This window comes from Misgurnus anguillicaudatus, chromosome 2 (genome assembly GCF_027580225.2).
Source record: "Misgurnus anguillicaudatus chromosome 2, ASM2758022v2, whole genome shotgun sequence".
NCBI lineage: Eukaryota > Metazoa > Chordata > Actinopteri > Cypriniformes > Cobitidae > Misgurnus > Misgurnus anguillicaudatus.
In genome coordinates, this window is record NC_073338.2 from 24,369,221 (window position 1) to 24,386,949 (window position 17,729).

Sequence of the window (17,729 nt, forward strand, 5' to 3'; positions counted from 1 at the left end):
TTTCCCATCATCCTTCACTCTCCCTTACATGATCAATCCTTCAGGTCTTCAATCTTCTTCACCTGACAGTCATCACCCTCATCACTCCATTGTATATATATATTGTATATGAGGAAAATAAGTATTCATAGAGTAAATCATGGAGGGGTCTGAAATTGTCCAAAAGCATGATAATACCACCCCCATGCTTCACAGTAGGGATGGTGTTCTTGGGATGGTACTCATCATTCTTCTTCCTTCAAACACGTTTAGTGGAATTATGACCAAAAAGTTCTATTTTGGTCTCATCTGACCACATGACTTTCTCCATTGACTCCTCTGGATCACCCAAATGGTCATTGGCAAACTTAAGACGGGCCTGGACCTATGCTGGTTTAAGCAGGGGAAGCTTCCGTGCCATGCATGATTTCAAATCATGATGTCTTAGTGTATTACCAACAGTAACCTTGGAAACGGTGGTCCCAGCTCTTTTCAGGTCATTGACCAGCTCCTCCCATGTAGTTCTGGGCTGATTTCTCACCTTTCTTGGGATCATTGAGACCACACAAGGTGAGATCCTGCATGGAGCCCCAGTCCGAGGGAGATTGACAGTCATGTTTAGCTTCTTCCATTTTCTAATGATTGCTCCAACAGTGGACCTTTTTTCACCAAGCTGCTTGGCAATTTCCCTGTAGCCCTTTTCAGCCTTGTGGAGGTGTACAATTTTGTCTCTGTCTTTGGAAAGCTCTTTGGTCTTGGCCATGTTAGTAGTTGGATTCTTACTGATTGTATGGGGTTGACAGGTGTCTTTATTTATCGACCTCATACAGGTGTATCTAATTTAGGATAATAAATGGAGTGGAGGTGGACATTTTAAAGGCAGACTAACAGGTCTTTGAGGGTCAGAATTCTAGCTGATAGACAGGTGTTTAAATAAGCCCAAAACTAAAAAAGACATAACACAAAAGGAATAAAATAGAATAAATGAAAACATGTGAAACCTATTAAAACTGAAATATACATAAAATCACAATATACTGTATATGATGAGCGGTACAACATGTTTGTTGTGTGACAGTGTCACACATATTTTGCCATTTCTATCACTTGAAACAGAGTGCAAAAGGTCAAAATTTCTTAATATCGCACGTTTTCTATGCAAAAACTGTAGTAACATAAAAACTTGGTGAACATAAAAAATTAAAAGCCCATATGTCATGAACCTTTTATTGTGGTTTCAACAGTGTTTACTGCTGTTTTTTACTGCATGTTTATGAAAGGTTATAATGTTAATGTTACTGTGTGCTGAGTCTAATGTCCTTATAGATCAGTTGTGTCCCTTTAATACACACTGCCATCACTTTTGTGTTTGTGTTTAATCGATTGTCTTTGTAAATCAGTTGTGTCCCTTTAATACACACTGCCATCACTTTTGTGTTTGTGTTTAATCGATTGTCCTTGTAAATCAGTTGTGTCCCTTTAATGCACACTGCCATCACTTTTGTGTTTGTGTTTAATCGATTGTCCTTGTAAATCAGTTGTGTCCCTTTAATGCACACTGCCATCACTTTTGTGTTTGTGTTTAATCGATTGTCCTTATAGCTCAGTTGTGTCCCTTTAATACACACTGCCATCACTTTTGTGTTTGTGTTTAATCATTTGTCCTTGTAAATCAGTTGTGTCCCTTTAATACACACTGCCATCACTTTGTGTTTGTGTTTAATCGATTGTCCTTGTAAATCAGTTGTGTCCCTTTAATGCACACTGCCATCACTTTTGTGTTTGTGTTTAATCATTTGTCCTTGTAAATCAGTTGTGTCCCTTTAATACACACTGCCATCACTTTTGTGTTTGTGTTTAATCATTTGTCCTTGTAAATCAGTTGTGTCCCTTTAATGCACACTGCCATCACTTTTGTGTTTGTGTTAAGCTATGTCCCATTAATTCACGTTGGACCCTGTAATACACTTTAAAATCATGTGTGTGTGTGCATAATCATTGTCCTCATAATAATGTTTGTCATGGGTGGGGCTTCCATCTAATTATCAAATGTCCTCATAAATGCGTATTTTGTCAGGTTGCTATATTATACATTGTGTTGTGTGTAAACAAACTTTGAAGTGAAATCTGTGTTGTATGGCTCAAAATAAAATTTTTGATATCCTCCACATCACTGTAAAGCAAGTGGAAAGGGGTGTCCCCCTAATTCAGCAAAAAACGGGTTTGGGCTGGACTGTCCTTGTAAATCACAAAAACCAGTATGCGTGTGTGTGTGTGTGTGTGTGTGTTTGAAAAGGAGCATATTTACCATAGCAATAATCTACAGTACAGTAAAAAACAAACTGTATCTGCTAGGCAACAATAAACTAAACATATATTTCCTTTCTTCTTTGTACTGTTGTGTTTGCTGGCAACATGTCGATGTTATTCATTCAATATAAAAGAGAGGAGTGAAACAAATCACAGAGCAGATGACTCAAGCACCAGGAGAGTGTGTGTTTTTATTCAGCCAGAAACCTTGCCTACAGTTGTGAAGACTAACCAAATGAAGCTCACATGTATGACAAAAGCATGCATTGACTGTTAAGAGCCGTTCACATTATAACTATAACAATAAAGACACAAGAAACAATATTGTTGGGATCACAAAAACCAGACTCACTGTTAAGAGATAAGTGAAACGCAGCATGAGGACATCTGCTGGGTATAGGTGCTGTATTTATACATTTAATGACATGTGAACAATTAAAGCATTTTTTTAAGAAAATTTGCCATATTAGTAAATGCCAATGAAGGTAATTGATTTGCGTGAGTACTGCGCCTCGTGAGCGAATTAGCATAAAGTTATTGTTATCATCCGGTGGTCTGGACACCAGTGGCGGTCGGTGACTTCTTTTTTCGAGGGCGCTCGATGCGAAGTTTGTCAGAACATGTATGTAGCCCGTCATGTGTGTGGTTCGTAATTTCAAAATATGTGTTCGCCAGACGCGTTTAAAGGATTTATGATTAAACGCATAATCCCATGCGTTTACTCTTAAGGGATTGTCTTGCGTGTATTTTGTGAACGTGAGCGTCTCTTTTATCATAAACGGTTTTGACGCGTGTGCAGCAGGCACTTACACTCACCGGCCATTTTTTTAGGTACACCTGTCCAACTGCGTGTTAATGCAAATTTCTAATCAGCCAATCACATGGCAGCAACTCAAAGCATTTAGGCATGTAGACATGGTCAAGACGATCCGCTGAAGTTCAAACAGAGCGTCAGAATGGGAAAGAAAGGTGATTTAAATGACTTTGAAAGTGACATGGTTGAAAGTGGCGGGCTGGTCGGAATATTTCAGAAACTGCTGATCTACTGGGATTTTCACGCACAACCATCTCAAGGGTTTACAAAGAATGGTCAGAAAAAAGAGAAAATATCCAGTGAGTGGCAGTTCTGTGGGCGCAAATGCCTTGTTGATGCTAGAGGTCAGAGGAGAATGGCCAAACTGGTTTGAGGTGATAGAAAGGCAACAGTAACTCAAATAACCACTCGTTACAACCGAGGTATGCAGGAGAGCATCTCTGAACGCACAACACGTCAATCCTTGAGGCGGATGGGCTACAACAGCAGAAGACCCCACCAGGTGCCACTCCTGACAGCTAAGAACAGGAAACTGAGGCTACAATTCGTACCGGCTCACCAAAATTGGACAGTAGAAGTTGGAAAAACGTTGCCTGGTCTGATGAGTATTGATTTCTGCTGCGACATTCAGATGGTAGAGTCAGAATTTGGCATCAACAATATAAAAGCATGGATCCATCCTGTCTTGTATCAACGGTTCAAGCTGGTGGTGGTGGTGTAATGGTGTGGGGGATGTTTTCTTGGCACACTTTGGGCCCATTACCAATTAAGCATCGTGTATTGTTTCTGACATGTGTATCTCTTGCCACCATGTACTCATCCTCTGATGGCTACTTCCAGCAGGTTATGTGTCATGTCATAAAGCGCAAATCATCTCAGACTGGTTTCTTGAACATGACAATGAGTTCACTGTACTCAAATGGCCTCCACAGTCACCAGATCTCAACCCAATAGAGCATCTTTGGGATGTGGTTGAACGGGAGATTCGCATCATGGATGTGCAGCTGACAATACTGCAGCAACTGTGTGATGTTATCATGCCAATATGGACCAAAATATCTGAGGAATGTTTCCAGTACCTTGTTGTATCTGTGCCACGAAGGATTCAGGCAGTTCTGAAGGCAAAAGGGGGTCCAACCCGGTACTAGTAAGGTGTACCTAATAAAGTGGCTGGTGAGTGTATTTTGACAAAACACATGATGCGCATGGTTCACATGACGCAACAAACACCTATTTTGAAAACACAAGCAACACACATGACACTCTGTAGTTGAACACCTATTTTGAATTTGCGCCCCTTGGAAGAGCATTCACAAGCCGCCACTGCTGGACATAGTTAGAAAGTAGTTAGCGTTATAGTTATCGTTGAACTACCCTTTACTGTATATTCATTTTATGACAGATGCAGAAAACTACTTGGAATTGATTGTATTTTGCTTATGTTCTTCTGCAAATCACAGTTGAGTCATTGGAGAGTCTGCACTAATAAAAGATGGACTTATCATTAATAACTTTCTGTTCATGGTTTAGCTTTCATGCTCTGACCACAAGCACTTATTAGTAGCTCAAACAACATTGGCAAAGTATTTGACAGGTTGACACACTAATTCTAACACATTTTTTGTGGTTACCATGGAGATTTGTTGACATTTTGGAGAAAATGTCTTCATTAGGCTATTTATTCCACTTTTATTATGTAGACTGTTCGTTTTTAGTGCTGTTTTTTAGTGCTGTTCCTGTTTCTTGATACACCTTCCTATCTCCCCTTTTTTTTGTAAACCTCAAGACACAGAAACTCTTGACTGCATCCCACTTCATGTAGACCTGCGGTTTCACCACCGTGTGCTGTGTTTATTAAGTTCATAAGACCACAGGGTGTCCCATTTGTCATTTTAGGTTTGAAAGGGTGCTCTTGGGCGCCCCCTTTCCGGTCGATATGTGCCCTTGATGGGCACTTTTCCTGAGCCCGCACTTAAGCAAGCATTGCAGCAAACTACTTCAGACACTCAAATGCTGAGATATGTCACGGATGTGTGGACTTTTAAGACCGGAGTGCTTAGGGTGCCATGTGGGACAGGGCCTTTGTTTCCTGCATGGGTTGTTAGGTTTAGTGCTCTTTGGCAATAGTGAGTATGGGGTGCTTTGCTTTTCATTTTTATAAATAAACCGCACTTGGACTCAACCATTGCTGTTTTGATTAGAGGTAATTGTTTTTGCTCAAAAAAGTGACACATTTTTATTCTTTCATTACACACATTTTAGTTTCACAATTTAAGTGTTAAACAATGGGAACTGAATACAAAAGGTAACATATTTCAGACATGCACTGTTTAAAATACTTTTTAATTCACTTTTTTGGTTGGGGGGTTACAGAACCCATGTAGCAGCACACTTTGTCTCGATCAGTGTCACATACCTGGATAATCATTCTGAAAATGATGGCCTAAATTTCAGGACTTTTTACAATGGGTTAAAACTCTGCAAGTACAATAATTAATAATTACTACTAGTATTAAAACACACAGCACAAGGCTCTTTAGGACACCAAACATAAAAAGAAGTACATTTTATCCAAATATAAGTGGAAGATTAAACCACAAAGTCAGTGTTATTCAAGATCTATATTATTTCGTGTACAGTCTATAATAAACTATCATTCTTCCAGCCCTGTATTTGCTGTAGTGAATCAGTTAAACTTCTCAACACACAAAATAAGGACCAATTAAAGCATTTATTTTACACATTTTCCCCAAGAAAGATAGAGACATTAAAATAAATTAATATTAGGCTCAGATGATGTATTAATTATTAATAAAAAATTATTTATTTCCTTATTGTAATTTGTCATAAATTAACATCAAAGACATATTAAACTGCAACCAGACCATTACTTGATTTGTTCAGCTACATTTCAGGATATTCATTTTAACCAACTATAATTTTCTTCCATTGATAACCAAAATGTAGTTTCACTGAAATTTTTCTTCTGTATTTGAAAGTAACATGGTTAAAGTTCTTATCACTAGATATTTGAGGACAGGCAACGTTTTAGTAGAACAGGTCTTCCTGGGCCCCAATTACTTTTCTTTCTTTTTTTTGTCTGACCACTGAAGTGGAGAGGAGGAAAGATGGTGGTCTGTGGAGACCAGCCAGGAGAACGTGTGATAAAAAATAAAGCGATAAAGGCAAGTCGAAGCCTTAGCCCATTTCTGTCATAGCAGTTTTCATGGTGCCCTAATTATGAAGACTTGTGTCTTAGTAGATTACACTGACATTGAATTTACAGTATAAATTTGAAATTGAGACAGTGTAGATATCATAGTTTTCAACTTTTGCCACCATTGTTGTTTTGTAACCAATATTTACTGTATAACACTCTCAATGTTGGACATTAACTATGGTTTTACTATAGTGTAAGTGTAGTAACCATTTGTAATACTATTCGTATTTCAATTTGAACCTGAGCACCACATGTACATTAAGAATAACGTAGATGATACTAAAAATGTATGCCGATGAATCTGATATGAGAATGGATCTGTGTAGCAAAAGGAGCATGTGCTTGGATTTCTTTCAGCAACTGTTTGTGGCAAACATAAACATTAAAAACATATTCCAGTAGCATTTCTCATATTCATATATCAACCATAACCATCGTATATTTTATGCATTATAAGAACACACTAAAAATTCACAAACAAAATGCTTGCAGGTTTGATTCACATCCATCCCCTGTATCACCTTAATCTTGTACATTACGTATGCATAATGTATAAACAAGATTAAAATAAAAAATAATATATATTAGGACTGTCAAAATTAACGTTAAAGCGTGTTAACGCAAATTCATTTTAACGCCACTAATTTTATTATGATGAATTAAGACGCAGCCTTAGACAGTAAATGTGACACATGCTGTCTACATAAGTCAGAGGTTTTCATAAAAATAAAATCTTTAAGCTCTCGGCTAGTGAATCCAATGCTCTAAATTGTCATTGAACATCTAAAATGATTTTTATTTGTATGTTTTCTGAGAGGTGTACCGTCCTTAATGCTTAACCTTTATGGGTTGTTTGGGACATTTTTGGCCAAAATAATTTCTTTGCCCTAATTTGGCTAAAACTTTCTCTGTGTTTCAGCAAATGGGATGATTGTTGGTGATAAATCTTATATTGACACATATTTTGAGAAAGTGCTTTAAAAAAAAAAAAAAAAAAAACTTCAAATTTTCTCAAATTTAGTACCCAGTTGTTCTTTTAAAATTACTTTCGGGTTGTTTGTGGATAAACAAACAAACAAACAAACAAACAAAAAAAACCCCACTAAGTTAAAGGGTGCAAAAATGTATCAGATGATTTTTGTTTTCAAATGGTTTTGGATATGTTAACCAACCTCAGTACTGATCAAAACTACCAAACATTTACCAAAATTCCATGATTTTATATACACATATATATATAATTTGCCATATAAAGTCTTGGCATTGTCGTCCACATGCATTTTCCCAGATAGCAAAAAATATCCGCATGGCTTCTTTATGCCGCCAGCCCCAAGCTGTCAGCTATAGGTGCGTCCCGCTGGCGGGGATGAAACTTTTGCCGCAGAATACGTCACTCTCATTTGTTGCGAGATGCCGCCAGCATGCAGCCGGCGGACCGACTGCTTAATTTATGCAAAAGCGGCTGCCGCGACGGTCCGCCGTCAGACTTGTTTGCGATTACGCCCTTATGACGCTTACTGCTGCCAGAGCACCGCCGGTGGTCCGCCGACTCATTGCTATCTGGGTTACTATATAGCACCTTAAACCTACAGGAAAACTAAATAATATTTCTGTATCATTTCAGTATCATATATCACACAGTCAGTTGAAGCTTTAGAAATGGCTTTAAAACCGTTTCCAGACTGATAGACGGATCTTTCTATCAGACAGATCTCAATTACTTTTTTCTAATGTGACCCTAAATTTCTTGGGATCTCAACATGATAGCTGTGTCCCAATTCAAAGGCTGGGACCTTCTAAGGGGTCGATCACACCAAAAGCGTTAATGGCAGTTGCAGGCGCCTTTTTTTTTAATGATATTCTATGAGCAGGGAGCGTTTGCGCGGTGTTTTTGCCGAGCGCCTTGCGGTTTTTGCAGCCAGCCGCAGCACGTGCTTTTGAAGGAGCGCTGAGAGTGGAGAAGCGCCCAACGTCATTCGCTTCTTTCCATTGTCCAATCGAATGAGGGAGACGGGCCTTACGTTGTGGTGAGGGAAGTTTACAGTTGCTTTGAAGAACCGGACTCCACTCGCTCACTCTCTCCTGTGTGTTTGTGCACCTCTCACCCTCAAACAAGGTCAGAGCAAGCGTCCTCTTTTTAAAGTTTCTGCTAATATGACAGTTAACAGCAAAAGAGCGCTCACCCTTCAATATTTGATTGACAAGACAGCTGACTAGGTGGTTGGTTAGCAATATAAAAAGCTGCAGCGCACTGCTCTTTTATTTTTAAAGGTAGTGCGTCGCGCCTTACGTTTCCAAGCGTTTAAAGCGCTTTTGGTGTGATTAGCCCCTAAGGATATATTCTAAGACCGATTGCATTACAGCAACGCGACATAATGCTAATAAGGTCGTCCCAATTCGAAGAATGCTTAAAATGAAGCCTCACAATGCGTTCTTATTTCTTTGTGCTGTTAACAATAAAACAAATGGATTCTTCACAGCCTAGGCTATCACAAGATTCATTGCGCACCTGTAATGGCTCAATATAATGGCTGGATATTTTAAAATAAACATTTAAAACATGTGCATATAGCAGAAAAAAGTTTCTTGTCACTGCTTTAGTATTATAAGTTTTGTATTGATATTATTCTGTGTATTTTGCGTATATTTCTAAGGTTGATTCATTTGATTTCATCTACATCAGTGTTCTTCATTGCGCGGCTCGCAAGCCGCATGCGACTCGACCAGCTTTAATTTGTTGCTCGCATGGCAGTAAATAATACAGTGATATGATCATGCAGGCATGCGCTTTTTCTGTCTTTTCTGCTCTGCATGCAAACTTTGTTAGAAAACCATATCACCTATTAGATCAAGATGCACGTCGATAAGCGTGTTCAATCGAATGCAGTGCTTGCACAGAGCATTCGTCATATGACATCAAAGTACAGTGAGATAAGACTGCTTGTTATGCTTTCGAATTGCTCTCGCGGCACAGTAATGTCACTCACCAACCGTTCTGTGCAGCGCCGCATGAAATTACGAGAAAGGTGGCCCCCTGGTGGTTTGGGGAGCACTGCATAAGCATATTATAAGAATGCTTAGCATTAAAATCCTGTTTTTGTCATTAAGGGAAATCATATTGTCTCAGTTTCAAATTTGACTGGTAAACGATAAAGAATGATTTGCTCTTGCATTTACTGCATTGCAACAGATTGACAGATTGATAAGCAGACATGCTGTTTATGACTGGATGTAACTTTTGATACTTTGCCGAAAAGGCGGCTCTCCTATTAAGCCTTACCTTTCAGTGTGGATCTCATGAAAAAAAATTGCGAAGACCACTGATCTACATCAACGTGTCATATTTTTTAAATAAATTAATATTTTTCTGCTTATATTTATTTATTTTAATAAGTCAGAAACGTCTCCGCTATGTCCTGCTGACAGGTGACGCATGTGCGTTTGGATTTTGTTTTCCCTTTATAATAAAAACTTTTATATAAAAACTGCATGTTGTGTTTACTTGTGTGTTCTTTTATTAATATTTAAATTTGTTTGATGTTCTGAAACATTAAAATGTTACAAACATGCAAACAAATAAAAAACATGAAGGAGCCCAACACTTTTTATAACACTGTATATAGTTGCATTGTGTAATTCAGCTCTAAAAATGTAATCCTGTGAGTGGAACCAGTAAACATCATCAAGCCATTAAGTGGCCTCCATAAGTTCAAATGTTTATTACATGTTAAGGTTGTTTAAAGTAATACAAATATTGAATGTCTTTCTAATGACAGATTTTGTCAGGAGCAGGCAATTACAATGCATGCAGCTCTTCACAGTTGGGGTTCCCATTAAGAATGTCTCAAAGAAAACATTCAGTTTAAATTTCTCTCTGTCCAGCACAGAGGTCACACCACAGCTGGGCAAAATTAAGTGGCACCCGTGTGAGCAGAATAAGAGCCCTTTTAGCGTTCATGTTCTGCAGGCCAAAATATAAAAGAATGTTCTCATACTGTGTAAATTCTTTCTCTTCAAGAACTCTGCAGGACTGCTAAAATGATGCAATAAGTGCTCTGTATTTTCTGTTAATGACTCAACTTCGTAAAGAATTTAATCCACTGACTTTTATAAGACTAAGTTTAGAAACTTCTTATTGGTATTTCATGTGTCCATTTGCTATATCCAGCTGTAACTAAACAATGTCCTATTGTATGAAAATATAAAAATGAGACTGTACAGCAAAAAATCTGTATGCGCACTGAATAGTGATTTCAAAATCTCAGTCTGCAAAAACAGTATGTAAAAAATACATTTACATTTAAGTACAGACCTTTTGCGAGTAGACTTCCGCTCGCAATGTGGTGGCAGAGAAACAGGAAATGAATTATACACGAGTGAAACGAGCAAGATAACTCACTAGAAAATGTCTTGTTGTGCTGTTGAGTGTCAGAATACGAATGCCAAAAAAGGTGGCCTTAATTTTTATAGAATATCATAGTCGAAGACACCATCTGAAGATAAATATGTAGGTGTTTATGGTTGCAATAAGCCCTTAAACGGACCGACTGGAGTGATGAAATCATCTGGAAATCTTTTAATAATTAGAATAGAAAATAATTAAGAAGATGTCCGGTGTTCTGTCGAAGTCTGATCCCTCTATGTGTTTTTTATATGGTTTTCATCACATTATGTTTATAATTTATTTAGAAAGATTAAAGATTTGTTTACCATAAATTATTTTTTATCCTGAAAAAGCAATAATATCAACATTTATTAAACATTTTATTATTTTTCCATTTTCTATTATTTCTTTTTACCTAGCCTATGTCTTCATGTTTGTTCTAAAATGATTATGTTTACATACTTAATAAATATTTAAGCAATATCGCTCGAGTAGGAGTGTGATATAGCTCTATATCATAGGCCGTAGGCTGAGTGCCGGAGGCAATCACAGCCGTGATGATATAGAGCTATATCACACGACTCCGAGAGCGATATTGCTTTTATACAACAGTTCGACGACACACGTTTGAAAAACGAAAACTAGAAAACAACAACAGAGTTATTTTAATAGCCTCTTTGTTTGGGAACTACTTTCTTCCGCCACGGATTTGAAGGCCAGAATGACAGGTAACACTTTTGGCTGTTTTGAATCTCATAATAACTCAATGGATGGATTCGCCGTTTTTAAATATTACAATTTCTTGGCCACAAAGTGTAGTTTTAAGATTAGTTAAGTCGAGAATATATATGTATTATATTTCAATCTGTAGTCGATTAGTAAAGATAGCGCCTGTTTCAACGTTTGCTTAGCAAGATACGGTACGTGAGAGAACCAGAGCATAAGCGGACGTCAGTGTTCACTCGCCCCGCTGACCACCGCCCTCTCTGGGCTACATCTCTGATAGGAATTCCCTGGCTCTGATGTTGCCCCTGTCTGTTTGATGGTCAAAAATGAGATCAAATCAGCAGTATTTGGTGTCATGATGAAACTATTACTTGTTTTCTTATTCATATTTAGTGTCTTGTGTTGTTATTGTTTTGGTGCGAGGTAAAAGTTAAAAAAACTATACTTATATAATGTTACTATTGCTTTCCCATTTAATCTTAACGTGATACGAGCACTCGCTTATTATTAGACTTTGTTCTTGTCAGTACTATATAAAACTGTTTTTATAAGTGTCAGAGAGATGTTTTGTGCATGCTGCTTATAAATATATCAGTGGCGATATCTCATAACATGTTTTAATAGTCACGTCGCAATTAAATAAATGATCAATGTCCACATTTAAAAGCTGCAGTGCTTACCTGCAGTTCCAGGTGTTTTCGCGTTCTGAGGAGAGAGATCGCTCCAGAAAAAAATGATTGTTTTCATTCCTCTTTCCAAGTGTTAATCGTCCACACGATGTGACAAGACATTACTCCCATTAACTTTAACGTAACATCCAAGAGCGGTGATCTTTGACGGGATAATCACTTCCGATTGGGATTACAGACTGATTTACGAGCTAGTGAACTGAGACACGGAGAGTGTTTAAAAATAGCGCGTCTGTGTGTGTCCGTGTATGCGTGCAGTTTTTCCATTCAGAGATGAGCCTGTTTTAGGTGGCGGAATGATACAAACGGTGAAGCGGTTACTGTTACGTTATCAGTACAATATCCCAGATAGCAAAATCTGGCTGGCCCACCACTGGGCCACATATTTGCTTGAGTTCTGGCCCAGTTCTGGCTGGGTCCCTGGCCCAAAACTGGCCCACACACTAAAAATTGGATCAAACTATTAAATCTGGGCCAGTTGTGGCCCACACCCAGTAAAATAGATCTTACATACTGACTTGGCCCAGATTTGGTCAGCACACTGTAAAGTGACCTAAATTGTTTATTTGGCCCAGGTCTGGCTAGCACACTGTAAAGTGACTTAAATTGCTTATTTGGCCCAGGTCTGGCTAGCACACTGTAAAGTGACTTAAATTGCTTATTTGGCCCAGGTCTGGCTAGCACACTGTAAAGTGACTTAAATTGCTTATTTGGCCCAAGTCTGGCCCCGACCCTTTGTTTTATGTGGCTGACAACACCTGCATGGTCCCTGGGCCAGATGTGGCCCAGAAACTGGTAAATATTGTATATTTTTTATTTTTCAAGAAAAATACACCCATTTAAGAAGATTAAGAGCCTTTTATTAAAAAAATACACACATCACATTAATGTGAATTAACAGTTAACAAATACATAAATATGAACATGTTTTAACATGTACCAACAATTAACCGTAATTTTGAACATATTAATTCTTAACAAATTCAGTACACTTTACAAAAACCCAACAAATACAAACAGACATATATCTCTTACACAACACATTTTACAAGCACATAACCCACTTTATAAACAATTTTAAAGGGATAGTTCACCCTTAAAATTATAATTTTCTCATAAATCACTTACCCCTGTGTCGTTCTAAACCACCAAGTGCTCTGATTGTCTTCAGAATACATTTTTAGAAATTTTTTATGAAAACCGGGAGGCTTTTGTCTGTCCCATTGTCTTAAGTTAGTCTCACAATCCGTTTCCCAGAAAAGAATAAAAGACATCGCCAAAAAGGTCAATTTTCCATTAGTAGTTTAATAATAATATTATGAAGTGACAAGAACACTTTGTTCACAAAGAAAATAAAACGAACGATTTCAACAATTTGTTCTCCTCCTTAGTTGTTGAAAGTGTATTCAAGACCAGACTACAGCGATGCTGCTGACATCACCTGCAGCTCACGTCACTTGCTGATGTGGTTACCAATGTTTTTGTTTGTTTTTCTATGCTTTTTTTTAAAGCATAATGCAAACATTGTAACAATACTTAAACAGCCCAAATAAATGTACAAATTACTTGGCAGCCTATTCTGTCTGTACGCTGGGAACTACGTCAGCAGGTGACGTCAGCAGCAGGTGACGTCAGCAGGATGCGCCGTAGTCTGGTCGTTAACAGGCTTTGAATGACCAAGGAGAAGAACAAACTGTTGAAAAAAATTTTCATTGAAATACTGATGGAACACTGAACTTTTTGGCAATGTCTTTCATTCTTTTGTGTTAAACGGATTGTAAAACTTACTGAAATCAATGGGACGGACAGAAGCCTCCCAGTTTTCATCAAAAATATCTAAAAACGTGTTCTAAAGACAATCTAGCACTTGTTGGTTTAGAACGACAAAGGGGAAGTGATTTATGATAAAATTGCAATTTTGGGGTGAATTATCCCCTTAAGCAATTACAGCGAGACAACATGTAAAACAAATTAATTAACATTTAAAGAAAAAAATTCTCTCTCACACACACACCACACACACACACATTGGTATATGTGGTTTACCGGGACAATTCCATAGACACAATGCATTTTATACTGTACAAACTGTATATTCTATTGCCTTAACTTACCCCAGTCCCTAAGCCCAACCATAACAAAAATCTGTTGGAAGTCTTTAATCTGAAAAAGTACCACTTAGTATTGTGTCCCTGTAAAGCATGTTTATAGCATATTAAACATGTCATTATACACTATTCCCCATAAACCACATATACCAACCCACACGCACACACACCTCTCACACACAAGCCAAGTAATTAAAACAAGTTAAACACATTTAACCAAAACACCACCACTCTTTTTACAGCACAAAACATTCTCCTTTGCAGACTCAAACACAGGCGCTAACACTAACTGCTTTTCTTTTGCTAAAGTTGTCTCTTGCACCCACCCTCTCGATCGAGCCACCTCTTCATTGTCCCCTCCACAACTGTAAGGGACCTTCTCCGAACTGCATCTTTAAAATAAATAATCCATATTGTCATTGTGAAATCTTTAACATTTAATGAGCATATTAAAAAGAAATGTCTAATTTTTATTAACAAATAATTAACAGATATTTACGAATCACTACCTCTCTGAGTTAGAGGGCGGCAAATAAAGTCTTTTCCATCCAGTTGAGGTTTTAAGCCAGGGAGTTGTCGGTCGCCCTCTTCAATATATGCCATGTGCAGTCTCGTACATCTGTCCCGCCAATAAGCCCCAACCAGTTAACCTGAAAAAGATTTATAGTCTTAATAGTTGGTCATAGTTTCATACAGGACACAGGTCATACAGTAGTTGATTGCTTATATCAAAGAGGTGATGCATGCTATTTTTTGTGTGCTAATTTAAGAAAAGTTGTGTGCAATCCATAGAAGTAAACTGTTGTGTGTTTGTTGTAGTCCAAGAAAAGAGATTTAAGTTGAAGAAGATAACTAGCGTCATTGTTTACTTACACTGTAAAAAATTTCTGTAGAAATTACAGTATTACTGGGTGTTACTGCCAACTAGCTGCCAGTAACTTACTGTAGATTTTACATTTATGTTATTTACTGGCAACAGTTTGTTCAAAGTTAAATTAACATGAAACATTTTCAGGCTTTATCTTCTACAGTAAGTTACTGGCAACCAGCTGCATAATTACAGCAAATTTTTTACAGTGTAGGGCTTTGTACATTTGCACATCGTTCACATGTCTTTAACACTTACACATCAAAGGGTGTGTAAATTCGTGAATCTGAAAAATGTGCCCTTCTGAAAAAAACAGCATACCAGCAAGACCAGCATATGTTGTGTTTTGGTGCTGGTTTGCTAGTGAACACCGGCTAAACAGCCTCAAACCAGGACCATCACCAAACCAGCATTAGCACCAGCATCCCATGCTGGTCATACCAGCAAGCCACAGCATATGTTGTGTTTTGGTGCTGTTATGCTGGTGACCACCAGCAAAGACCATCATAATTCCCATGCTGGTTTGATGCTGGATTTTTCAGCAGGGTGCTCTTTAACTTCTTAACTACTTTAGCTCAAATAAGGTTGTGTGTACTGCTCCTTTTTATGAAGATACGAACGTGTGTCTGAATTCTCTGCTTGATTATTAAAAACCTGTTAACCTGCACGTGAACGACGACTGGTTATTTACATCTTTCTAAATGGATTCAGTTTACTAACAACAATATTTAAGCTAACGTGATAGCTGGCTAAACATGCAGGAAAATTCACGGTTTTGAATATGTAGCAAACAATTCCTTTTCATTGTTATCATGCATTTTTAACATATAAAAACTAAATCAGTGACTTACCAGTTATTGATGATGGTGTCTGTGTCGAACGGGAGCTCAGCTTTGTGCTCTGCTTAATTCAAATCATAACAGCAGTGGTGATGTTGCCGTTCAACAGCTAGAGGGCTGATTGCCGCATCACGGAATCGGGCCGTGTACTGTATACTGTCCGTCTGAAGCATAAACATTTTTAAATTGCCGCCAAACAGCGTTACAACCGGCATGTGTCAGTTACACTGGTATCGGGCCACATACTGAATTTCTGACATTATACACATCTTGGCAGTATCATATCAAACCATAATCGGTCCAGGCACAATGCAACGTAGTCGGTCCGACTACACAATGCCAGATTTGGCCCGATTACACTGAGACGCTACTTTAGTAGACCCAGACTTCAGCTGAGTATGCTTACACTCGGGCCAACAGCTATAAATAGTGTTTACTACTGGTATACTATTTCCTCATCTGGGCCAGTTCTGGCGCATACACTAAAAATCTGTCCGGCTTTCAGCCGACACTGGCGGAAAAAAGCCAGAATCGGCCCAGAACTGACTGCTATCTGGGATTGCACGCCTCTTAGCCAATCAGATTCGAGAACCAGAAAGAACTGTTGTATAAATAAATATAGCACATACGCACACACACATTCTGGTTTCCATGTTTTGTGGGGACATTCCATAGGCGTAATGGTTTTTATACCGTACAAACTTTATACATTTATAAATAAGGAAGAAATATAGAAAACAGGAAAATGATGAAATATTTATGAAAATTTAATAAATGGTATTATATAATACATGATAGTTTTGCATTCATATGTACTTTTGCAATTCATAATGTAAAAAGAACAATACATACAGTATACAGTACTTTGCAAAAGTTCTAGTTTTAGCAAAGTTTTAATGTCCATCCATATTTATTTTTCACTCTTTTTATTAAGATAAAAACAGAAAATACAGGAAATATGTACACAAAATTAAAAACAAAACAATTTTCAGAACTAAATGTCTTCTTCAGGCATCAGTCAGTATTTAGTGTGACCTCTCTTGGCACCAAACACATCTTGAGCTTTTTTGAGAAGACTTAAGTCCTGAAGTCATTCAATTAGAATTAGAAATTACGAGTTAATTTCATTTAGGTTCAAGAGATCCTGCAGCTGCCTGCTATTGCTCAATTTTAACGTGAGTTTACCCGAAATACTTGACACTTCAGCTTATACTGTTTTTGGTAGCACTTTATTTTACAGTATGTGTACTTACCTTGTACATATATGGTAAATAAGTTGTACTTAATGACAAATGTGTTGTACTTACTTTTAGGTATCTACATGGTAATTAATTGGTATCATTACTGTACTTTTCAGTGGTTCATGCTTGGTACTTGTTGTGTAACTCTAGATAGGTGCTGGGTAATAACAGATACATACTTATAGTGTAGGTATACTGTAACTAACGAGAAACATTACTGTACTTACAAATAAATATACAATATAAGTATTTAGTATTTACAGGCAAGTTAGGGTAAATGACAGGTATTTATAGTGTACATATATGATAACTAATATCAAACACTACTGTACTTACAAATTGTATATACACAATAAGTGTGTACTAGTGAATGTACCCAGTAGTTATTCATATGATAGTCAATGGTTGGGTTTGCCTCACAGTGACATGTATATGATGCTATATCTTAGGTGGTAGGTCCTATGTAATAACTGTGTAAAAAGCAACACTTAATTTTGCAGTCCTGTTTCCATGCAGTTACCATAGACTTACTAGTGAATGTACCCAGTAGT

The 17,729-nt window shown here is 37.6% G+C and overlaps 1 protein-coding gene and 1 long non-coding RNA gene across 3 annotated transcripts in view; both read right to left on the minus strand.

The window, feature by feature from the left end:
- LOC129442165 (cadherin-18) overlaps nucleotides 1-17,729 on the minus strand; it is a 187,397-nt gene that overhangs the window by 71,809 nt on the left and 97,859 nt on the right. The window lies entirely within an intron of this gene.
- LOC129416241 (uncharacterized) lies at nucleotides 14,004-16,498 on the minus strand. The gene is made up of 3 exons (XR_012372899.1): nucleotides 15,950-16,498; nucleotides 14,740-14,880; nucleotides 14,004-14,622 (listed from the first exon to the last, which is right to left on the minus strand). It is a non-coding gene; the product is annotated as an uncharacterized lncRNA (long non-coding RNA).